Below are 26,238 nucleotides of genomic sequence, written 5' to 3'. Positions count from 1 at the left end.
AGGCAGGTTCCCGCCGCCGTGCCGGATTAAAAGTTTTTCTAAAAAAGAATCAACGACGACGGCGGACGGGCAGAAGCCCCTTTTAGTATTACTAGCAAAAAGGCCCGTGCGTTGCAACGGGGTAAGAAAATTTGGCCCAGCTTGTGCCCAACATTTGGCCTCGTCTCCGATGACTCTTCGGGCTGTAAGGCGGCCTTGTGTTTCTACTATTCGGGACTATGTATGGCCTACCCACAACAACTTCATTGTCCTAAGTGGCTCATCCCCGGAAAAAGCGAGACGCAAGGACACGATCATGTTTTTTTCTCAGTTTGAGCTCTTTTCTGTAAAAGTTGAGGGACTTGTTATGTATTTTTCTTGTTCCTTTAGGGCCTAGAGTCATGTTTCCGATAATGATAATAAAGATTTGGGATCCCTCCATCTGTGACAAAAAATTCTGGTAATAGCTCATCTAAATAAATAATAATGTTTTTCACTTGTATACTTTGCACGTAATCATACGTCAATCTCCCACATAGATATAAAATCATAGACATTGGATATTCAATCGCCAATTCTATTATTTCTCTAATGAACCTTTTTATTCTATTTTTTCACTGCCTCTTACAGGGAATAGCAAAAAAAAAGGTGGTACATTACCACTACATCTACAATCCATATGATAAACAATAGTGGCCCGTGGCTCATAAAAGTGTAGTATCCATATTAGAAGGTTTAGCACACTTTCCTGCTCCATCCTTGCAACAGTTGAGTACTACCATATGGGTGGCAAAGTACAGACCTACAAGCTATTTCAAATAGGCATAAGAGCGAGAATATACACCCTCCAGGAGTGTCGCCCTCTTGATGGTTCCAGTAAATTGATATCCTTGTTTGACTACTTCTATAAGAAATATAATGTTCCAATAAATTGGTATCCAGGTTTCACTACTTCTATAAGAAACTTACTACATGTAGTGTGTAGACACTTGAAGAAACATGTGTTATCTCATTTCAACAAATACTGGAGGAGGACTAATAGACATAGCCCTAGCCTAGTTGAACTGGTTTCTAGAAAGGAAAATCATGATATTACAAATTATAGTTGTCCAAATAGAAATATCAGTTTAATTGGACAATTTGACGCAGAGTTGCAATACTGGAGAAACTGGGATTTACAAAGTCATTTTGAACTAAATAATATAGCAAAATCAGGTTTTATGGATTCACTTCTTTTTGTTCTGAAAAATCAACACATTATGTAAAACGCTAAAATAAGTACAGAATTGGTACAATTAGAAAAAGCAGACTTGTGATACACTAATCAGATTATCCTGATTAAGCTCAGATTTGTCGCAGGACACACAAGCATCCAGATGATGGATGGATAATATACAACATCTAGTTTGACAATCACTTCTTGGAGTAACCTGCAACAAAAGCAACCATTCTTTTCCATCTTCTGTTAAATTTGTGACAACGGCTTGCTCTACTGCAGGTACTGCTACAGTATAAGGATTGAGATTCTCTATGGTTCTTTCTTGTCTAAAAATAGAAAGGAATAAGAAAAATTATATCCTGATCAATGCTATTGACAAATTTTGTGAAGTCCTAGCTCGTGCGAACTAACGGCGATGTTTCCCTACCACCATGAAAGGTGAAGATAAATTAGGAACATAAATAATCATTTTGCATAGTCTGTGGCTATAATCAAATATATTATCACAGAACACGAAAAGTCACAGAGATGTTTTGTAACATAAAGTGATCAAGAAATAAATTATAAAGGAATTAGGACCATCAACATTTATACTGGAAGAGTTCATCGCTTATCACCTCTTTGTCCACCAGAACCTGCTCTCTCCTGGAAAATTCATAACAATGAATCAAATATTTCTTCTAGAAATAAAAATCAAGAACAATTTTTTGAATTAATTAAGCTCATCAGCATCTCTGTTTACTTTCCTTATATCATTCAAATTGATACTAAATTTGTTAATACAACATAATAGTAGTAAATATTGCTTGACGTTCTCAAAACTGTCGATGTTTTACCCACCTAGTGCATCTCTGAAGCGCTCAACGCAGGGGAAATATTTTGCTGGAAGATGATGTTGCCTTTGCACTTGTTCCAACAGATGTACTATTAGTCAAACACTAAAATTACAAAATGAAGTGTGTAAAAGCAAAAGATCCCGTGAGTTGCACCCGGGGACATTTGTGCTTCGCTGCAGAGAAAACACCAGACTCCTAGTCTTCCACATGCGTCGGCAGGTCGGGCAGGCCGAGCCTGGAAATTGCAAGCTCCTCCTCATCCCTGAAAATCGTGAGCTCCTGTTTGTCCCTTGAATGCCTCACCAGTGTATCATCTACACACCATGGGTCATAGGGTCGTGGTCGGCGGCTCCCAATCTGTAGTAAGAAAGGCGACCATGGTGAGCTCGCCATTTACTTTAAGCGGCTCCACTCTTCACATCATGTGAGGAAATGTCATTGTCGATTGGGGGAAATCCATTAAACATCGGCTATCTCATTTCCTCTTTCAGCCACATCCCACATAAACCAAAGCTTCAGAATTAGAGTACAGCATGGATTTTTAAACTCAGTAGACAGTGTAGAGACGGTATGATGAGAACGGAGCAATAAAGTGATGACCTTAGAAAGTTCCTGACTAATGTCAGCTTTTCCATAACCAAAATCACCAGGAATAGCACCATGTTCCTCCGAAAACTAAGGGAAGCAATGCATCACACACACACTGGAACCATTTCAACATAGGTAAGACTGAGATTTAATAGCGTCGGAAGGAAATGAAAAAACAACATCTGAAAATGTTTGGTTTTGTAGGAGGAGAAACAATGATAAATAAAAACACACGTTTTATTATGGAAATTTAAGCTCAACATAAGTTGTACACAACCTGTCCTGTAAGAAGAGGTGTATCCGCACCGAGCTTTGATGCAGCAGGTCTCTATGTACGGACATGCCATGTATGCAGCTCAATAAGTTCCATGCATTAAGCTAGTAATGTAGTCCTTACAAAGGTCAAACAAATTAACTTTCTTGCCCGAAGCATTGTAACACCCCGGATGTAACTTTCCATATTTGTAACTCCAACTCTTGCCATTTTCGGCTATGCGTTATGATATTCCCTCCGTGGTCGGGTTTTGTTTTTCGTTTTGCATTTTGTTCTTGTCATGCATTTCATATCATGTCATCATGTGCATTGCATTTGCATACGTGTTCGTCTCATGCATCCGAGCATTTTCCCCGTTGTCCGTTTTGCAATCCGGCGCTCCTATCTCCTCCGGCGCACCCCTCTTGTTTTCTTTCGTGAGCGGGTGTCAAACTTTCTCGGAATGGACCGAGGCTTGTCAAGTGGCCTTGGTATACCACCGGTAGACCACCGGTCAAGTTTCGTTCCATTTGGAGGTCGTTTGGTACTCCAACGGTTAACCGGGCATCCGTAATGTCCATTTGTGTGTTGCAGCAAAACCCCCTCAAAAACCAGCTCAAAACCCACCAAACTCTCTTTCATGCTGTAGGTCGTTCGATCACGATCGTATGGGCAAAAACCGCACCTTATTTGGACTCTCCTAACTCCCTCTACCTATTTATATGTGAACCCTCCCGAAAAACATTCGCAGTCCCCGAAGCCCTAACTTCCCCCGCCGCCGCCAGATGTGTCTGGCGCCCTCCGGACATTTCCCCGCCGCCGCGCCCAGCGAACCAGCGCCCGCCACGTCAGCGCCCGGTCGCCCCGCACCGCCGCGGCCCGCCGGCCCGTTCGGGCCCTCCCCGGCCCGCGCGCCCGCCGCCGCCCGCCTCCCGTGCCCGCGCCTGCCCGCGCCACCGCCTGCCCGCGCCGCCGCCGCCGCCTCGCCGCCTCGCCGTGCCGCCGCCGTGCGCCGTCGCCGCCGCCTGCCCGCGTCGCCGTCGTCCGCCGCCACGCCTCCCGCCGGGCCCCGCGTCGCCGTCCACCCCGCCGGCCTCCTCTCCTTCCTCTCCCGTCGCTGGCCTCCTCCTCCCGCAGCTCCGGCCGCCGCCCCATCGGAACCCTAGCTGGCCTCGATCCGATCTGGTGAGCCCGTAGGTTGATTTTCCTGAACCCTAATTTTCTCGAAGTCATTGATCTTTCACAATATATGCACTTGTTCGTCATTGCATAACTCTCTGTATATAGCTCCGTTTCGCACATGTACTATGTCAAATTGTTCGCCTCGTGATGCTCTACATTTTGTTCAATTGCACCATATTCATTAGAGGTGATCTTGATGCCCAAATCTCTGTTGGAAGAGGGCTAGTTGCTGTTATCTGCTGGTTCTTATCAGAACTTGGAGATTTGTCATCTTTGTATCATTTAATCTGTGCATCTTATGGGAATGAGCTCTACATGTGTTTTGTTATATGCCATGCCATCTTTCCAGTGGTATATGCCATGTATTTTTGTGATCTCTGTGGTGACTAGCACAAGCATGTCTTTGTCTGCTGTTATTTTGTTGCCTTGTAAACTTGATGCTACAGAGAGATCCATGCATATTTTGGAGATGTTCAGTAAAGATGTTTTGTAGCCAGCGTTGTAATTGATCCATTCCTGCCCTTGTTTGCAATTATGGAGTGCCATAGCATGACTCAATCTTGCTCTAATTTTGCTATAAAATATTTCTGGCAGATTCTTAACATGATATGCAATTTTCCCAAGCTTATTGTAGTTGATCCATACATGCTATGCTTGTGTTCTTGCCATGGATAGCTTCATAAACATGCCATCTTGCTGTAGGTATGCTTTTTTTGTCATGCATTGCTCTGTAGTGAGTGCATCAAGCTCACCAAGATGCCCTCATATTATTATTTCTGCCATGCTCTGTTTTCTGCCAAGTCTGGAACCTGATAACGAAACTTGCTATGTTTACATGCTTGCCATCATATCTTCTAGTCCTTTTTGGCTTACGGTCAGTAAGCGACTTTTGTCATATGCATTTAGTAGAGCACTGCCATGCCTTGTTTTGCCATGTTAAGCTCCTGTAGCATGTTGATTTCGTGCTCTGAACATTGCTACCTGATGCTGTTTTCTGCCATGAACAGTAATTTCACAGTCTGTGAACCTGTTATCTTTTGCAGTTTTGCCATGCTTGTTTGAGCTTGTTATGTTGTGATCTAGCCGTAACTCAGTGTTCATCTTTTGTCAAGCATCTCCTGTAGACTTCTGCCATATGCTTTGTTGCTATGTTGGAGTGCTGTAGCATTGTTACTTGTTGCATTCTAAGTGCTATCGTGCTGTTAATCGCAGATTCGTGTCATTCTTGTTTTGCTTGCCATTTGCAAACCGTGCATCCGTTTCCGGTGATCTTTATATCGATTTCGACCGAAATCATCTCATCTTTCCAGTGGCATGCTTGGTTTGCCAAGTTACTGCCTTGTTCTTCATTTTTCCTTCCGGAGCACGCATATGCATCGCATATCATATCTCGCATATCATACATGTTTTGCACCATGTTGCTTGTGCATTTCTCGTGATTGATTGTGGTTTCGTTGCTTGTGTTCTTGTCTTGGGTAGAGCCGGGAGACGAGTTCATGAACGAGGAACCTGTTGAGTACGCTTACGAGGATCAAGCTTTCGACAACTCTGAGAACCTTGCAGGCAAGATGACCACCCCTCGAAATCACTTCTATCTTTGCTTTGCTAGTTGTTCGCTCTATTGCCATGTTGCGCTACCTATCACTTGCTATATCATGCCTCCCATATTGCCATGTCAGTCTAACCATCCTTTCCTAGCAAACCGTTGTTTGGCTAAGTTACCGCTTTCGCTCAGCCCTTCTTATAGCGTTGCTAGTTGCAGGTGAAGTTGAAGTTTGTTCCATGTTGGAACATGGATATGTTGGGATATCACAATATCTCTGATTTAATTAATGCATCTATATATTTGGTAAAGGGTGGAAGGCTCGGCCTTTTGCCTGGTGTTTCGTTCCACTCTTGCCGCCTTAGTTTCTGTCTTACCGGTATTATGTTCCTTGAGTTTGCGTTCCTTACGCGGTTGGGTGATTTATGGGATCCCCTTGACAGTTCGCCTTGAATAAAACTCCTTCAGCAAGGCCCAACCTTGGTTTTACCATTTGCCACCTAAGCCTTTCCCCCGGGTTTTCGCGAGCCCGAGGGTCATCTTATTTTAACCCCCCCGGGCCAGTGCTCCTTCGGTTGTTGGTCCGAACTGAGTAGACTGCGGGGCCCCCTCTTGGAAACTCGAGGTCTGGTTTTACTCGTAGGATGTCTCATCCGGTGTTGCCCTGAGAACGAGATATGTGCAGCTCCTATCGGGATTTGTCGGCACATCGGGCGGCTTTGCTGGTCTTGTTTTACCATTGTCGAAATGTCTTGTAAACCGGGATTCCGAGACTGATCGGGTCTTTCCGGGAGAAGGTTTATCCTTCGTTGACCGTGAGAGCTTATGATGGGCTAAGTTGGGACACCCCTGCAGGGTATTATCTTTCGAAAGCCGTGCCCGCGGTTATGAGGCAGATGGGAATTTGTTAATGTCCGGTTGTAGAGAACTTGTCACTTGACCCAATTAAAATACATCAACTGTGTGTGTAGTCGTGATGGTCTCTTCTCGGCGGAGTCCGGGAAGCGAACACGGTTTGAGTTATGAATGACGCAAGTAGGAGTTCAGGATCACTTCTTGGTCACTACTAGTTGACGACCGTTCCGTTGCTTCTCTTCTCGCTCTCTTTGCGTATGTTAGCCACCATATATGCTTATTGCTGCTGCAGCTCCACCTCAGTACACCACCTTTTCCTATAAGATTAAATAGTCTTGATCTCGCGGGTGTGAGATTGCTGAGTGCTCGTGAGTCACAGATTCTACCTAAACAGTTGCAGGTGCCGACGATGCCAGTGCAGATGATGGGATCGATCTCAAGTGGGAGTTTGATGAGGAACGTGGTCGTTACTATGTGTCTTTTCCTGATGATCAGTAGTGGAGCCCAGTTGGGACGATCGGGGATCTAGCATTTGGGGTTATCTTATTTTCATTTGGATCTTGGCCGTAGTCGGTCTATGTGTGTATTTTGGATGATGTATTAATTATATTTATGTATTGTGTGAAGTGGCGATTGTAAGCCAACTCTTTATCCCGTTCTTGTTCATTACATGGGATTGTGTGAAGATGACCCTTCTTGCGACAAAACCACTATGAGGTTATGCCTCTAAGTCGTGCCTCGACACGTGGGAGATATAGCCGCATCGTGGGCGTTACAAGTTGGTAATCAGAGCCATCCCCGACTTAGGAGCCCCTTGCTTGATCGAATCGCTGGCATTGTTGAGTCTAGAACAAAAATGTTTTGAGTCTTAGGATTATATATATCGGAGAGTAGGATTCTTTTTACTCCTCAGTCCCTTCGTCGCTCTGGTGAGGTCTCCTGACGTAGAAGTTTTGACTATTATCTCCTCAAATTTCACTAAAAAAAATTTTAGGATCACGTGGGTATCTTGGAATCGTTCCGATGGTTTTGTGACGAGAACATTGTTCTTGGTGCCTCCTGTCATTTAGGGGTTGTGGCAGTGTCCCGGGGAGTTGAGCTCCGAGGTGTTATCGTTGCAGTTCTGGAATAGCTGTGTTTCGCCGACATCGAAATCTCTTTTATGCAGTTGTTGGTGAGATCACCTCGACGCCACCCAGTACTGGGGCGGGAGTTCGGGAGTATTGCCATAACTTGTATAACGGATGCTTTTCGAAGGTTGAGGTAAACGATTTCCGAAGGTTTCTTGGTTATGTGTTGACGGATGGATACAGCTGGATCTAGGGATTGTTAGTTTGGGTGATATATTTTGTGTCCCCTGTATCCCCAACACCAGATTGCATAACCAGAAAGTTTCGGGAGTTTATAAGTGGGAATTCAAGTAGCCTTACTACACTTGAGCTACCGGCTCTCGTGGTGTACATATTTATCTCAGCCATGTATATATTATGATAAGCAATAAAGCAGGACCTCTGTCCTTTTTTCTCCTCCAAATATGCACGTGTTGTTTTTATTACAAGATTACATGATGACTTAAAGGAGGATCCGGCTTATGATCGTATTCGAATTTAGCCGTAAGCAGTAAAGTCACTTGGGGGCTTCCTGTTCAAACATGGGTCGTATTCGAACCAAAGAGAACATAGCTGTCGATACCCATTTGATTGGCAAAGTGCCAAGCTCATTGGGAGGTTACCTTTGGTCATATTTGAATCATAGTTTAACCCCTCTGAGAACCGACGTGGATCGTATTCGAATCAGCGTCATTAAACAATTTTAAAAAATCACTTGGGGGCTTCCTGTTCAAACATGGGTCGTATTCGAACCAAAGAGAACATAGTTGTCGGTACCCTCTTGATTGGCATCGCCACACCCACTGGGGGCTATATGATCGTATCCGAATCTTGGCTTAACCCCTTTGGGCCGGGTCTCTGGTCGTATTCGAACCGGAAGCCCCTAAGTTCTTCTGCTTTATCACAAGTTTACTCTGACTATGACAAGGTGTGCATGGCCGGGTTTCACTTTGCCGGCTTAACTTTGGTTTACAAGTGTTAGTTGAGCATCATGGGTGTCATCAAGGCAAGTAAATTAGAGTTGAAGTACCAACCGTGCTACCCGGGTTATCTAAACCGGAAGTATAACTACAGGCCGTCAAGTGTGTTATTACGGCTATGTTAAGGGTATAATTAAGGACCAGTCTTTTTTGATTCATATTCCGGTGATCTATCTCAAACACCTGATTCTCAGGGCAGTAAGCCGCCTTGAGACTTGTGATTTGCCTTTCTATGCAGGATACTTAAAGGTGCCTCTTTGAGGTTGAGAAAAACAAAGGGATGATTATGACCCAGAGAAACATTAAAGAGACAACTTCAAAAGACCTTGGTATTCAATACGTGCACGATGGCACGACAGAGATAGACTGTTGCACCTAATTTATTACAAAATTCATCAAATCTAACAAGGGTGGAGCATTGTTTGGTAAACCGACAGCCGAGTTACGATGCCCGCTGAGTTGAAGTCCCCGGCTCATTCCTATCTTCTCCTCCGGCTGATCCCAAGACCTCGAAGGTTGATGACTTCCAGTCGATGTCGCTGAGAGCTTCGAATTGGGCTTCTTCGTCAATTAACCCGGCCGGGTCAATCTCCGGGGCGAAGGTGTGCTGACGAGGCGGCGGGATCAGGTTGAGGGCTTCATAGCGAGGGGTTGGAATCCTCTGATTCTCCGCGTCATAACCCGGCTGGTACTTGGTCAGATCTGTGTCGTTCCCGATGAGGGTGGCCACCGGGCGTACAGCCTTCACACACGCCGCGAAGTCCTTCTGATCGAAAGTTGAACCGTCTTCCTTCAGGCTTGGATAACCTAGGGCGATGTTTGCCGGGTCTAGCTCCGGCAGGAATGCCTTGGCCCGGCTCAGCGCGGCGATTGCTCCGGCTCTCGCGGAAGCCCGTCGCAGCTCTTGGATCCGCTGAGGCAGAACGGCGAGCCGGTGCAGGACTTCGGCCAGATGAGTTGGCACCTCGTTGGATAGGGCCACCACAGCTAAGGCACGCTGTGACCCGGTGTAGAGCTGTTCCACCAGGGTGTACACGGCCTTTAGCTTGGTGACCACACTCTGGTTAAGGTTGGCACTTCTGGGACCTGTTTAACAGAATCAGATAAGCCGGCGGCAAGGATGAATACTGAGATATAAACTTTCTGACATTGATGAAAGTCGGTGAGGCGACTTACCGAAGATGGTGGCCACCATTGGGGAAACCTGGCGCTTCAGGCCGGAGAGCTCGGCGGTCTTCTCAGAGAGAGCCTTCTCCGCCTGTTCCGCCCGGGTCACCAGTGCGGCCTTCTCTTCGGCCCAGGCTTTTCTCTCAGCATCAAACTCGGTCTTCAACTTTTCTTGAGTGGCGATGCTGGATACAAACTTGGCGTTTGCCTTCCGGGTCTCCATCTCCTGCATCTTCAGCCGGCTCTTGAGATCCGCAAGGTCCGCCTCTAGCTTCTTGCCCACAGCCTGTATAAATTTCCAGGTTATGAGCAGTTACTATGTAAGTCCCAAGCACTTTCCAAGCAAAGACACTTGGCACTTGGGGGCTAATGCATATTGAATGTATCTATCTACATACAGCCGGCTCAATTGAGTAAGCCGGATCCTAAGTCTACAACATATTCAGGCCTAAGTCGTCGACTTGGGGGCTAGCATGGCAAAGGTAACTGTGCAGTAAATAAGAAGACAACAGAAGGATACCTCTGATTTTTGTTGGATCTGGTTTACCATGGCGACCTCCGTGTCCCAGCTCTTGTGCACCTGGCTGATGTAGCCAGAGATGAGCTCTCCAATGCTCAAGTTGGTGTAGTCGGAGAGGTCCAGGTTCACCCGGTGGGGCTGCAGCAACTCCCCCTTCGCGGAGCACTTGGCCAACACGGTCGGTCTCCCCGGCTCAACAAACTCCGTCCGGGTGATTACCATGTCCGGGTCGTCTGCTGGTGGAGCTGAGGCGGAGGCCTCCGGGTTAACCGAAGCTTCGGTCGTTGCCTTGGTAGTCGGGGCAGTGGCTTCAGGGGCCGTGTCCATTGGAGTGGTGGCTTCGGGGCGGAGGCAGCTAGCGGCTCTTGAGCCGTCACCTCCGGTTCAGGTAAGTCCGGCACTCCGGCTGACCTGGTCTTCTTCGCTCTTTTGGTGAGCTTTGCCTGGGCGCTGAAAGGACAGAAACATTCAGCATAAAGAGAATAAGTACAGACAAGTATAATGTGAGATGGCTGTCATTACCCGGGCGCGGTCTTGAAAGTCGGAAGACTCGACTGCATAGAGTTGCCCGAAGAAGGGGAGGTCTCCTGATAATTAGAGTCAGAAGAATTAAGTGGCTGACGGATAACACCCGCCAACGGGTGAAAAGGGTACAAGTGAGAAAAAACCTCAGTCCGACGCTTCCTTGTTGCGTCGGATAACCCGGCGGAGAGATCGGTGTCCTTGTTGGTCCGGGTGTGACGCCGGCTTTCATGAACCTGTCGCTTCAAAATAAATTGAGGGTCTTGGTAAGCTAAAGGATGTGAAAAGCTTACTTTCCGGGTTACCCTTCGGACTTTCAGCTGTGGCAAGGGCTCCGAGTCAGAGGAAAGTGACATTACCTCTTCAACCACCGGGTTACTGGCGCCGGTGTCATCCAGTCAATGAGCAAGTGTTGATAAGGCGGACAGCAACAAACAACAAATGCAGCAAGAATTTAAAGGCTTGGGGGTTACCTCTGACTCGGAGCTGTCGCTTAATTGCATCAGCTCCGAAGCAGTAGGCCTGCTTCCTTTTTGGCGAGGGGCGGCTTTCTTGGCGGCTTTCTTCGCCTTCCTGGCCTTCTTGGCCGCCTCATGGTCATATTTGACCCGCCAGAACTTATCATCAGCCTGAAAAATACAATGATGAATTCTCAAAACGGTTCAGGTGCAGGTTATGTGCAGAAGGAGATAAAACATTAAAGTCAGCGGCTTACCGCTGGGGCTGGGTTGGTCTTGCAGAAGGGGGCTAACCCGGTCCTTCCACAGTCTGCCAGGCTCTCGTTTAGAAGAGCCTTGGTCTCCTCCTCTGCAACGTCTTCTGGAAGATCATTGCGACTGTGCCTCTGAGGGTCATCCTTTCGCCCGGTGCACTCACACATTAAGCCGGGGCGGCGGCTCCATGGGATCACCCGCCATGAGATCCAGACCCGGACCAGGTCGATTCCATTCAGACCGTTGCCCAGGAGGGCCTTGATTTTGTTTATAGTAGGAAGCAGAGGCTGGCGCTCCGCTGGAGTCAGCTTGTCCGACAGCGGGTGAGTCGGCTCTAGACGTGTTGGGCGAAAGCCGGGCAGCGGGTTTTCATCAGCCGGGGACGTATCTTGGCAGTAGAACCAAGTCATATTCCAGTCCTTGGGGTGGCTCGGCGGCTCTACGTAAGGGAAAAGACAGTCCCTACGCCGCTGGATGGAGATACCGCCTAACTCCAGACTTGGCCCGTTGGCGCACTCATTCTGGCGGTTTAAGTAAAACAGCTCTCTCAAGAGCAGCAGACTAGGCTCTTCTCCAAGGTACACTTCACAAAAGACTTGGAAATTGCAGATGTTGGATACGGAGTTGGGTCCTATATCTTGAGGCCGCAGGTCGAAGAAGTTGAGCACGTCCCTGAAAAACTTTGAGCCGGGCGGTGCGAAGCCCCGGCTCATATGATCTGCGAAGATCACTACCTCCCCGTCCCTTGGCTGTGGTCTTTCTTCCGACGGGTCAGGGGCACGGTAGGACATGATTTCCTTCTTAGGCAAATATCCGGACTTAAAAAAATTGGCTAGGGTCTCGTTGGTGACGTTGGACCTCATCCAGTTGCAAGTGATGGGAGCCTTGGGAGGCATGGTGAAAGTTGGTGGTCTATGATAAAGAGGAAAAATGTCCGGGTTAATTGTAAGCCGGAGATCTACAGTTCAAACTAAGATGGCGGCTTATGAAGGGGACTAATGATATATACTCAGGTACAGTGGGTTATTTAATCCGCAGGGGCATTCAGATTAAGTTGGTTATCTACGGCCTTACTACAGTTAAGCCGGAGGATTCGGCAGCGCGTGGTTTCTGTAACCCGGAATCGTAAGCCGCCAAGATTCAATGGTTGCAGTTTTTACTAAGTGTGGTAAAACAGGTTTCACATATTGCCGTAACTTTTTCGGATCAAAATGGTCGGTCGAAAGAAAATTTTCTAGACCTAAAATGCGGACGCAGGGGAGTTCTCGAGCTCGAAGGAGGTCTTATCCAGTGGAAAGAAGTGTGTTTTGCAGGTAAAATGAGTACTAAACAACTACTGCACCAAGTCTATACAGATCTAAGATCAAACAAGAGCGGCAACTACGAGAACTACTGAAGCTTGCGGACAATGGCGAAGAACACGGACGAACTATTTTGAACCCTACCGCAGATCTGTTCTAGCAGGGCAGAAGAGACTCACCGGAGTTGGAGAAGAGCGGAAGTCGCCGCCGTTTATCTGGTCCGAGTCAGGGTGATGCAGCGGCCGAGGTTGACGAAGACCGGAGGCGAGACGACGGCGGGGGAGTGCGAGCTCAGTGAGAAAGGCAGCGGCGCGAGGAGGAAGAAGAGAGCGTGAGAAGAGCCCGTCGGGCCGGCCTATTTATAAGGCCAGGTCATAAGTGGGCGCGAGATTCAAGGAGACCACGGCGTGGTTATCTCCCCCCACGACGCCTCGATTTTCGGAATGACAGTAAAAGCAAAGATCCGTTGCGGATCTGGCGGAGTAAAAAATGGACTTAATGGAGGATGACGTCATGGCGGATTATCCGGAGTCCAGAGGATGACGTCACTCCGGGTTATGGCCTTCACATGAATGGTAAGCCGGAGATTTTTTCTGTCAGAAGAGTCGAAGACTGACATGAGCCGGCTCAAATCAATCTGGGGCCTAATGTTGAGGATATAGACCTTAGAGTCACCCGCCAGGAGGGGCCGGGTTACTCGTACGGTCGTTGCCAGAAGCCCGGAGCCAAGTTTCAAGACGATGGGCCAAAGATGGGCTGAGACCGGATATGGCTTAAGGCCCGTAGTTACCATCATTATTATGGTAGAACTTGTAGTGTAAGGCAAGTATAGTTGAGAGTCCGAGCCGGACACTCTTATGAGCCGGCCGGGACTCTAAGGGCTGCTGGGCGTCAGCCTCCCTATATAAAGGGACGACCCGACAGCGATTTAGGGGCGACAACAATCTCATCGAGAGCCGGGCATAGCTGTTTAGCTCCCTGGTGATCGTAACCCTAATCAATACCACCTCAAACTGGACGTAAGCTTTTACCTTCACCGTAAGGGGCCGAACCAGTATACCCCTCGCGTTCCTTGTCCCGCATAACCCCTTCAAGCTTCCTAGCTGCGATGGCTCCACGACTAAGTCCTAGCTCAAGGACATCTGCCGTGACAATTCCACGACACTTAGGATATCTTTCCGAAAAACGCAAGATATGGGATTGGGGTTCGACGTCTAGTGGTCCACCTGTACACGGTTGGTTTTATAGTGGTCTCATAGTGTCTTAAAGAGTCCTTGGCTATGCCGACTCGGGGACGCTTCGTATGTCATGTGCACAGCCTTGTACATGATGGTGCTGTACGATCGAGCCCGTGTGGGCCCCACCACGAAAACTTCGGACGAAATCTCTATCATATGTTTGTTCTGGCTTACTCTGCAAGCCAATACTTTGTTTGTTTTGTATTGTGGTATTCGAGTTGCTTCGAAGTCATATGTTGATTCCATATCTTTTTCAAGTGGCTTCTCAACTTATGGAAGTGTGATGATTTACTATGGAATTCATTCGTTCATCTTCGTTCGAATGTTTTTTGTGAAGACTATATGTTGCAATTTCTATCCGTTGATTCTACTTATCTATTTGTCTATCAAGATGCTAATGGATGTCACCCTCTTCAGGATGGCTCCGCCAACGCGTCAGAATCCGGATCGCAATGAAGGGAGTCAGGCGAACCCTCCGCCACCACCTCCGCCTCCGGAGGCATGGCAAGCTATCATGGCAGCCACCAACGCCAATGCTCAGATGATTCTGCAACTCTTGCAAGAACGCACCCAAGGGCAAGGCAATCAAGGTCAAGGCAACAATCAGCCTCACTTCGCTACCCTCAACCAGTTCCTCGCAACTCAGCCCAAGTCTTTCAGCTACTATGCCGAGGCCACGGATGCCGATGATTGGCTCGTGGACATCAACAAGCATTTTGAATGTAGCAATGTCAGGCCTGAGGACTATGTCAAGTTCGCTTCTTTTCAGCTCAAGGACCAAGCTGCTGATTGGTTTCAGCAATACAAAGATTCCAGAGGAGGTCGTGTGATCATTTGGACTGACTTCTGTCGGGATTTCAAAGCGCACCACATTCCACAAAGTGTTGTTGAGAGCAAGCGTGAGGAGTTCTGCAATCTCAAGCAAGGCAACATGTCTGTGTATCAATACAACATCCAGTTTCAGAAACTTGCTCGCTTCGCTAAACAAGACGTTCCTAATGAAAAGAGCATGATTTATCACTTCAGAGGTGGCCTTAGAGAGGATCTGCAGTTAGCTCTCGTTCTTGTTGAGCCTACTCAGTTTGTTCAATTCTATAACATGGCACTGAAGCAAGAGGTTGCTCAGCTCAAGTGTGAGGCTTCTAAGAAGAGAGTCAGGGACGCAGTTCAGTCTTCTTCTTCCTCACTTGTGGCAGCTAAGCAACAGAAGTTCTGGTTGCCTCCTCCTCCGTTTCGTCAGCCTTATCAGCAGAAGAACAAAGGTGGCCATGGTTCTTCCAACTCTTCCAACTCTGGCTATCAGAACAAGTCTCAGAATCAAGCTCCAAAGTCCAATGCTCCTTATCACCGTCCACTCTCAGAGGTGACTTGCAACAAGTGTCAGCAGAAAGGTCACTATGCTAACAAGTGCTTCAACCAAAGGCGTCTGGCTCCTCCTCCTCTTGTCAGATCTTCCAGCAATGCAGTGGTCAAGCATAATCCAAAGTTTGCAAAGGTGAACATGATGAATGCAGCTAAAGCGGAGGAATCTACTGATGTGATAATGGGTAATCTCTCAGTTAATGATATTCCTGCAAAAGTCTTATTTGATACTGGTGCATCGCATTCTTTCTTGTCATACCCATTTGCATCGAAGCACAATGTTGACACAGAGATTTTATCCAAAGTTATGCAAGTTGTTTCTCCGGGAAAGCTTTTGACTTCTAGTTTGGTTGCTCCCGATGTTTCCATCAAGATGGGCGACTATAAATTTCTGTCTTCTCCAGTTGTTCTTGGTGACTCGGATATTGATCTTATTCTCGGGATGGACTGACTTTCTAAGCACAAGGCTCAACTTGATTGTGCTGCCAGGGAAATTCAATTGACACACTCTTCTGAGGATGTGATAATTTATGCCGCTCGTGATGAAACCATTAGGTTTTTTTCTCTCAATGAGAAGGGCGAATTGAATGCCATCTCTCAAATTCCAGTCGTTTGTGAGTACCAAGATGTCTTTCCAGAAGAGCTTCCGGGTATGCCTCCTCATCGGCCTGTTGAGTTCGTTATCGAACTAGAGCCTGGCACTGAACCCGTTTGCAAGTGTCCATACAAGCTTGGACCCAACGAGCTGAAGGAATTGAAGAAACATCTCGATGAACAAGAGCGTCTGGGTTTGATCAGACCGAGTTCATCTCCATGGGGTTGTGGTGTTCTTTTTGTCAAGAAGAAGGATGGCACGGACCGACTTTGTGTCGACTACCGTCCATTGAACAAGAAGACAATCAAGAACAAGTATCCACTTCCCAACATCAATGAGTTATTCGAGCAACTTAAAGGTGCTAAAGTATTCTCCAAGCTTGACCTTCTTATGGGTTATCATCAGATTCACATTCGTGAAGAAGATATTCCCAAGACAACATTCAGAACAAGCTTTGGTTCTTATGAATATACTGTCATGTCTTTCGGCCTTGTCAATGCTCCTCCAGTATTCTCTCGGATGATGAATTTCATCTTCAACCCCTATACCAATGAATTCGTCCTGGTGTATCTCGATGATATCTTGGTCTTCTCCAAGAATAAGAAGGATCATGCCAAACATTTGCGATTGGTGCTCGACAAGCTCAGAGAGTATCAATTCTGTGCGAAGTTCTCAAAGTGTGAGTTTTGGCTTGATGAAGTTCTTTTCCTTGGTCACATCATCTCTGCCAAGGGCATCGCTGTTAACCCCGAGAAGGTGTCCGCAATTGTGAATTGGGAACCTCCTCAGAATATCAAGCAGCTCCGCAGTTTTCTTGGTCTTGCAAAGCTATTGCCAAAGATTCGTTGAGAATTTCTCCAATATTGCAAAGCCTCTTTCCAACCTCCTCCAGAAGCATGTGAAGTATGTCTGGTCTCCTGAGTGTGACGTTGCTTTCAACACTCTCAAAGAGAAACTTGTCACAGCTCCTGTCTTAACTCCTCCTGATGAATCCAAGCCATTTGAAGTTTTCTGTGATGCTTCTCTCCAAGGTCTCGGTGCTGTGTTAATGCAAGAGAAGAAAGTTGTGGCCTATACCTCTCGTCAGTTGAAGCCCAATGAGAAGAACTACCCCACTCACGATCTTGAGTTGGCGGCAGTTGTCCATGCATTAATAACGTGGAGACATCTCTTGTTGGGAAGACAAGTGGACATTTTCACCGATCACAAGAGTCTCAAGTACATCCTCACTCAGCCCAACCTCAACCTCAGGCAGACTCGATGGGTCGAAATGATTCAAGAGTACAATCCGAGTATTGAATATACTCCAGGCAAGGCCAATGTCATTGCAGATGCTTTGAGCAGGAAGGCTTATTGCAACAGCTTAATCCTCAAGCCATTCCAACCGGATCTTTGTGAAGCTTTCCGCAAGCTGAATCTCCAAGTTGTTCCTCAAGGCTTTCTTGCCAACCTCATAGTCTCTCCTACTTTGGAAGGTCAAATTCGTGAGGCACAACTTCTTGATGCCATGGTGAAGAAGGTGAAACATGGTATCGACAAGGGTCTTTCCAAATACAAGTGATATCGCATTGATGACACAGACACTTTGTTCTTCGAGGACCGGATTGTGGTTCCTAAAGGTGATCTAAGGAAAGTCATTATGAACGAGGCACACAATTCTCTTCTTTCCATTCATCCTGGAAGTACGAAGATGTATCATGACCTCAAGAAGTCGTATTGGTGGACTCGAATGAAGCGAGAAATCGCTCAATTCGTGAATGAATGTAATGTCTGTCGAAGAGTGAAAGCAGAACACCAACGACTAGCTGGTATCCTCCAACCTCTTGCTATCCCATAGTGGAAGTTTGATCATATCAAAATGGACTTCGTGACTGGTTTCCCAAAGTCCAAGCGTGGAAATGATGCTATCTTCGTTGTCATCGACAAGCTTTCTAAAGTGGCTCATTTCCTTCCAATCAAAGAATCCATCACAACAGCTCAGTTGGCAGAGCTATACACATCCAGGATTGTCTCCTTGCACGGCATTCCACAATTGATTTCTTCAGATCGTGGAAGCATCTTCACCTCTAAGTTCTGGGACTTCATCCAGAAGGCCATGGGCACAAACATTCGCTTCAGCACAACTTTCCATCCTCAAACTAGTGGCCAAGTCGAGCGAGTCAATCAAATTCTTGAAGATATGCTCAGGGCTTGTGTCATTTCCTTTGGCATGAAATGGGAAGATTGTCTTCCATATGCTGAATTCTCCTACAACAACAGTTTCCAAGCGAGTTCGGGCAAGGCCCCATTCGAGATTCTCTATGGCAGAAAGTGCCGTACTCCTCTCAATTGGTCAGAGACTAGTGAACGCCAACTTCTTGGCAATGACTTAATCACTGAAGCTGAAGAAATGTGTAAAGTCATCCGTGATAATCTCAAAGCCGCGCAATCGCGCCAGAAGAGTTACTATGATAGTAAGCACCGTGATGTGGCTTTCGAGATCGCAGACCATGTCTACCTCTGCGTCTCTCCAATGAAAGGCACTCGTCGCTTCGGTATCAAAGGGAAGCTTTCCCCTAGATACATGGGTCCTTTCAAGATCATTGGCAAAAGAGGCGACCTCGCCTATCAACTTGAGCTTCCTTCCAACTTCGCGAACGTGCACGATGTGTTCCATGTGTCACAGCTCCGCAAGTGCTTCAAGACACCTGAGCGCACTATCAACTTCGAAGAGATTGACCTCCAAGAAGATCTGTCTTATCATGAGCACCCCGTTGCTATTCTTGAAGAAACTGAGCGTAAGACTCGCAACAAGTCAATCAAATTCCTGAAAGTGAAGTGGTCGCACCATTCCGACCGGGAAGCCACCTGGGAACGCGAGGACCATCTCCGTTCCGAATATCCGGAGTTCTTCCAGTCCTAGATCTCGGGACGAGATCCTTTCGTAGTGGTGGAGTGTTGTAACACCCCGGATGTAACTTTCCATATTTGTAACTCCAACTCTTGCCATTTTCGGCTATGCGTTATGATATTCCCTCCGTGGTCGGGTTTTGTTTTTCGTTTTTCATTTTGTTCTTGTCATGCATTTCATATCATGTCATCATGTGCATTGCATTTGCATACGTGTTCGTCTCATGCATCCGAGCATTTTCCCCGTTGTCCGTTTTGCAATCCGGCGCTCCTATCTCCTCCGACGCACCCCTCTTGTTTTCTTTCGTGAGCGGGTGTCAAACTTTCTCAGAATGGACCGAGATTGTCAAGTGGCCTTGGTATACCACCGGTAGACCACCGGTCAAGTTTCGTTCCATTTGGACGTCGTTTGGTACTCCAACGGTTAATCGGGCATCCGCAATGTCCATTTTTGTGTTGCAGCAAAAACCCCTCAAAAACCAGCCCAAAACCCACCAAACTCTCTTCCATGCTGTAGGTCGTTCGATCACGATTGTGTGGGCGAAAACCGCACCTCATTTGGACTCTCCTAGCTCCCTCTACCTATTTATATGTGACCCTCCCGAAAAACATTCGCAGTCCCCGAAACCCTAACTTCCCCCGTCGCCGCCGGACGTGTCCGGCGCCCTCCGGACATCTCCCCGCCGCCGCGCCCGGTGAACCAGCGCCCGCCACGTCAGCGCCCGGTCGCCCCGTGCCGCCGCGGCCCGCCGGCCCGTTCGGGGCCCTCCCCAGCCCGCGCGCCCGCCGCCGCCCGCCTCCCGTGCCCGCGCCTGCCCGCGCCGCCACCGCCGCCTCGCCGCCTCGCCGTGCCGCCTCGCCGTGCCGCCGCCGTGCGCCGTCGCCGACGCCTGCCCGCCTCGCCGTCGTCCGCCGCCGCGCCTCTCGCCGGGCCCCGCGTCGCCGTCCACCCCGCCGGCCTCCTCTCCTTCCTCTCCCGTCGCCGGCCGCCGGCCTCCTCCTCCCGCAGCTCCGGCCGCCGCCCCGTCGGAACCCAAGCTGGCCTCGATCCGATCTGGTGAGCCCGTAGGTTGATTTTCCCGAACCCTAATTTTCTCCAAGTCATTGATCTTTCACAATACATGCACTTGTTCGTCATTGCATAACTCTCTGTACATAGCTCCGTTTCGTGCGTGTAATATGTCAAATTGTTCGCCTCGTGATGCTCTACAGTTTGTTCAGTTGCACCATGTTCATTAGAGGTCATCTTGATGCCCAAATCTCTGTTGGAAGAGGGCTAGTTGCTGTTATCTGCTGGTTCTTATCAGAACTTGGAGATTTGTCATTTTTGTATCATTTAATATGTGTATCTTATGGGCATGAGCTCTACATGTGTTTTGTTGTATGCCATGCCATCTTTCCAGTGGTGTATGCCATGTATTTTTGTGATCTCTGTGGTGACTAGCACAAGCATGCAAACTAGGCCCCGTAATGTTTCTGATTTCAGGGACTTGGTGATTTCTCTAAGTCTTTGTCTGCTGTTATTTTGTTGCCATGTAAACTTGATGCTACAGAGAGATCCATGCATATTTTGAAGATGTTCAGTAAGGATGTTTTGTAGCTATAGTTGTAGCTCATCCATTACTGCCCTTTTTTGCAATTATGGAGTGCCATAGCATGACTCAATCGTGCTCTACTTTTACTATAAAATATTTCTGGCAGATTCTTAACATGATATGCAATTTTGCCAAGCTTATTGTAGTTGATCCATACAGGCTATGCTTGTGTTATTGCCATGGATAGCTTCATAAACAAGCCATCTTGCTGTAGGTATGCTTTAGTGAGCGCATCAAGCTCACCAAGATGCCCTTATATTATTATTTCTGTCATGCTCTGTTTTCTGCTAAGTCTGAAACCTGATAACGAAACTTGCTATGCTTACATGCTTGCCATCATATCTTCTGCTCCTTTTTGGGTTATGGTCAGTAAGGGACTTTTGTCATTTAGTAGAGCACTGCCATGCCTTGTTTTGCCATGTTAAGCTCCTGTAACATGTTGATTTCGTGCTCTAAACATTGCTACCTGATACTGTTTTCTGCCATGTCCAGTAATTTCACCAAGTCTGTGAACCTGTTATCGTTTTCACTTTTGCCATGCTTGTTTGAGCTTGTTATGTTGTGATCTAGCCGTAGCTCAGTGTTCATCTTTTGTCAAGCATCTCCTGTATATTTCTTCCATATGCTTTGTTGCTATGTTGGAATGCTGTAGCATTATTACTTGTTTCATTCTAAGTGCTATCATGCTGTTAATCGCAGATTCGTGTCATTCTTGTTTTGCTTGCCATTTGCAAACCGTGCATCCGTTTCCGGTGATCTTTATATCGATTTCGACCAAAATCATCTCATCTTTCCAGTGGGATGCTTGGTTTGCCAAATACTGCCTTGTTCATCATTTTTCCTTACGGAGCACGCATATGCATCGCATATCATATCTCGCATATCATACATGTTTTGCACCATGTTGCTTGTGCATTTCTCGTGATTGATTATGGTTCCGTTGCTTGTGTTCTTGTCTTGGGTAGAGCCGGGAGATGAGTTTGTGAACGAGGAACCTGTTGAGTACGCTTACGAGGATCAAGCTTTCGACAACTCTGAGAACCTTGTAGGCAAGATGACCACCCCTCGAAATCACTTCTATCTTTGCTTTGCTAGTTGTTCGCTCTATTGCCATGTTGCGCTACCTATCACTTGCTATATCATGCCTCCCATATTGCCATGTCAGCCTCTAACCATCCTTTCCTAGCAAACCGTTGTTTGGCTAAGTTACCGCTTTTGCTCAGCCCTTCTTATAGCGTTGCTAGTTGCAGGTGAAGTTGAAGTTTGTTCCATGTTGGAACATGGATATGTTGGGATATCACAATATCACTTATTTAATTAATGCATCTATATATTTGTTAAAGGGTGGAAGGCTCGGCCTTTTGCCTGGTGTTTCGTTCCACTCTTGCCGCCTTAGTTTCTGTCTTACCGGTATTATGTTCCTTGAGTTTGCGTTCCTTACGCGGTTGGGTGATTTATGGGACCCCCTTGACAGTTCGCCTTGAATAAAACTCCTCCAGCAAGGCCCAATCTTGGTTTTACCATTTGCCACCTAAGCCTTTCCCCCGGGTTTCGCGAGCCCGAGGCTCATCTTATTTTAACCCCCCCGGGCCAGTGCTCCTTCGGGTGTTGGTCCGAACTGAGTAGACTGCAGGGCCCCCTCTTGGAAACTCGAGGTCTGGTTTTACTCGTAGGATGTCTCATCCGGTGTTGCCCTGAGAACGAGACATGTCCAGCTCCTATTGGGATTTGTCGGCACATCGGGCGGCTTTGCTGGTCTTGTTTTACCATTGTCGAAATGTCTTGTAAACCGGGATTCCGAGACTGATCGGGTCTTTCCGGGAGAAGGTTTATCCTTCGTTGACCGTGAGAGCTTATGATGGGCTAAGTTGGGACACCCCTGCAGGGTATTATCTTTCGAAAGCCGTGCCCGCGGTTATGAGGCAGATGGAAATTTGTTAATGTCCGGTTGTAGAGAACTTGTCACTTGACCCAATTAAAGTACATCAACTGTGTGTGTAGCCGTGATGGTCTCTTCTCGGCGGTATCCGGGAAGCGAACACGGTTTGAGTTATGAATGACGCAAGTAGGAGTTCAGGATCACTTCTTGGTCACTACTAGTTGACGACCGTTCCGTTGCTTCTCTTCTCGCTCTCTTTGCGTATGTTAGCCACCATATATGCTTATTGCCGCTGCAGCTCCACCTCAGTACACCACCTTTTTCTATAAGCTTAAATAGTCTTGATCTCGCGGGTGTGAGATTGCTGAGTCCTCGTGACTCACAGATTCTACCTAAACAGTTGCAGGTGCCGACGATGCCAGTGCAGATGATGGGATCGATCTCAAGTGGGAGTTCGATGAGGAACGTGGTCGTTACTATGTGTCTTTTCCTGATGATCAGTAGTGGAGCCCAGTTGGGACGATCGGGGGTCTAGCATTTGGGGTTATCTTATTTTTATTTGGATCTTGGCCGTAGTCGGTCTATGTGTGTATTTTGGATGATGTATGAATTATATTTATGTATTGTGTGAAGTGGCGATTGTAAACCAACTCTTTATCCCATTCTTGTTCATTACATGGGATTGTGTGAAGATGACCCTTCTTGCGACAAAACCACTATGCGGTTATGCCTCTAAGTCGTGCCTCGACACGTGGGAGATATAGCCGCATCGTGGGCATTACAAGCATAGTAAATTCTTTTTGGATGCCCTGAAATTCCAACTCCACTACTGTATCCTACATACACCTCTAGTACTGTATCCTGCATACATAACTACAACACCTTTTCAAATAAAGTTAAGCAATGCTAGAAAACATGGAACTAAAACAAATGTCAACCTGTAGGCTGCCTGTTCAAAACAAAACATCTCGGCTGTATTGACCAACTGGAGCTTTGTAAATTACTTTCCCATGGAACCAGGCGGAAGGGCGACATGGTGGTTCATCAAATTATTATCAAACACAATCTGCCAGAGTCAGAAAATATTGGCATGTGCACATAGGTTAATAATGAGAATCTGACTTATTTTTGGAAATTTCAAAAGCTCACACTTTGAATATCTTAATCAAGTGAGAGCGCATGCAGCAAGGTGTACCAAATCAGCTCTTGTGGCCTTTGTTCTATCTATGTGTGCGATAAAAAAGTACTGAGCGGTACCTCAAGAAAAATAGAAAATTATGCAATGTTGTACAATGTAGGTCAAGAGTGATGTCTGTACCTGGTGATTATTTCCTGGACATTATGTCCCATAATGTATACATGAGTCTGGTTTTCAGATGACAAATGATATAATCACAATTTTTAAATAGAAAGATGTGACAAAGTTTGGATGTAGTTGCCACTGAAATTATTAGAGCTTGGGTACCTATCTTGAGCAGAAGGCAAAAAGAATTCAATTAACTGAATGAATTTATGGGTCACCTTCATCCAATATGGTTACATGATTCCTTACACACGATTTTAGTTTTTCAAGTCAACACTTGTATTGAACATTTCAAGTAACAAAATTCATATATAGCCATAGCTATATAGGGTTTGTATTAACTAGTACTAACAACCACGCCAACCCAAGAAATCTATTGGGAGTTTAGAGAAGTTATCCAAGAAGAAAAGCAAGACCAGGATAGAATAGCACACAATGTTGTTACACTTAAATCAACAATTACTTCCGCTGCTACCATATCCACCTTGGCTGTCTTAGAATTCTGTTTACTTGTATTGTTTGTGTTCTGCTATCAAGAGTCGATTTGCTGGCTTTCGTGTTGGAGTTGCAGGTAAGAAGAATCAGCAAGCTCGCTCTTCTCCCTTGCTCGCACGCAACAGAGCACAGCTGGCCCAGCAGAGCTGAGAGCACATGCTCTCCAATCCAAAGGGGCAGAAGTAAGGCAGCATGGTGCGAGACAGGAGTTGCGCTACAGAACGAGGTGGAGGAGGCTGACCTTGGGGTGGTGGTGCTGGTGTAGCAGCAGCATCTGCGCCCTTAGGGCACTGCACCGGACGCCGTAGCAACGGGAGGGCTCCGCGCCGTCGCACGCCCAGCCGTCGACGCCACTAGCAAGGATTTCGCGCCGCCGCACGGGATCCCTCCGTCTCCCGTGCCCGTCCGCCATCGCCCGGCTCCGACGAGCTCCTGCCTAGGTCGCCGCACCGCTCTTCCTTTGTCCCTTCTTCTCTCCCTCGCCTCCTTGTCTCCTCTCTGCCCAATAGTCGTGGATGCCATGAACCCACCCGGGAAGCCGCGCTCCGGCCCTCCTCGTCGTCACCGGCAATCTCCGCCACGCCGCCCACCTCCTGATCCGCCTCCCCAGCCCCTACCTACACTGATCCGGCCCCTGTAACAGAGCCGGTCCAATGTATTTTTGGGCCCCCGGGGCGATGCAAAATAATTTCTTTCATATTAAATTTTTATACTTATTTTAAACTAAGTGTACCATATTACAGTTGTAATTAGTATTTTTTATTACTTAGCCACATAAAAAGTTTTCAAATAACATTTATATTATTAATTGGTACGCATCTGTAATGTATATAATTGAAAATTTTAGTTTTACAAAATGAAAAATTTATGATGTACCAAAACTTTTCTTTATTGCCAAGACAATCTTTCATATTTATTTTTCTAATACTGCATAAATGATGTAGTGTATGCACATTTGCATATACATGCGTGTGTTCATATATCTTTTAATATTATATTGAATATTATGATAGAGATTTATAAATTATAGACACACTAACAAATATTTTTATAGCGATTTCTAGTGTATATTAGGCAGTCATATTCATGGAAACTTCTAGGGCATAAAAAATGTGGCTTGCATGTTAGGTTTAGTTATTCGAAGAACCAAAAATGTTGTTAATTATACTTTTACACGTGATTCAACTACCTAACATGCTCGTCCAGATTCACTTGGTTTGGTTTGGTGCAAATGAGATGCCTACACGTTTATCGAATTAAAAATTATGTATTGGTTTAAACATTGAAATTCAGATATCATAATTTTCATTATGATACTAAGACATGCATCGTAAAGAGAGACTAATGTATTTGAACTCAACTCTGCCAGTCAGATTGGTTTCCCTAAGCGTGGTATAACTTATCAGTATGTGGTGTGAACTTATGCTTCTGCAAATTGAGGCTCTATTTTATCAATTTAATAATCTTTCAGATGTAATGTATACTTGAATAGATCTTACTAATGTAAGTTTTAGTTGGGCCCCTCTCCTCTTGGGGCCCGGGGCGGTTGCCCCTTTTGCCTGGCCTATGGGTCGGCCCTGCCCTGCAAGATCCAGCCGCCGCCGCCGTTCTGCATCGTGCCGCCGTGCCACCGCGTTGACCCGACCCTGATTAATAAAACCAAACATATGGACTGCGGGTTTAATATAACAAACTACAGGGTCTTCTTTGTAAAACTGAAACGTTTTCTCAGGTTAGCCACTTACGTAGGGACCGCGGGTTCAACTATAGGAAACCACATGGATTTTTTTTGCAAAAATGCCACGACGGTGAGTTAGCGGGCACAAGCGATAGTCGCTTTATTATTAGGGAAATAAAAGATTTAAAAAAATTAAGGGAAAGAAAAGTAATTTAAGGCTTTACAGACTAACCAGAAAAAGAGAATTATTCTAGAAATTACCATAAAAATTAGAAACATCTAACCATTTATTTGACAGAGAATTTTTTTACAGCCGTCCGATCTAAGTAGAATAAAATAAAAAACTTCCTCATACCCCTTCGATGTGACCTCTATAAGTAGAAAAAGGCCATGGAAAGAAAAGAAAAGGCTGCCGCCGCCGTGTTCGCGTATGAGAT

General features: G+C 46.5%; 1 long non-coding RNA gene across 1 annotated transcript; it reads right to left on the bottom strand.

Moving 5' to 3' along the window:
- Positions 1–1,153: 1,153 nt before the first annotated feature.
- On the bottom strand, positions 1,154–25,820 carry LOC141041485 (uncharacterized). Its single transcript, XR_012201614.1, has 5 exons — positions 25,705–25,820; positions 23,077–24,757; positions 2,900–3,112; positions 2,039–2,391; positions 1,154–1,843 (listed from the first exon to the last, which is right to left on the bottom strand). It is a non-coding gene; the product is annotated as an uncharacterized lncRNA (long non-coding RNA).
- Between the last annotated feature and the right edge of the window lie 418 nt (positions 25,821–26,238).

Source organism: Aegilops tauschii, chromosome 1 (assembly GCF_002575655.3).
Source record: "Aegilops tauschii subsp. strangulata cultivar AL8/78 chromosome 1, Aet v6.0, whole genome shotgun sequence".
NCBI lineage: Eukaryota > Viridiplantae > Streptophyta > Magnoliopsida > Poales > Poaceae > Aegilops > Aegilops tauschii.
This window is presented reverse-complemented; position numbering and strand designations above follow the sequence as displayed.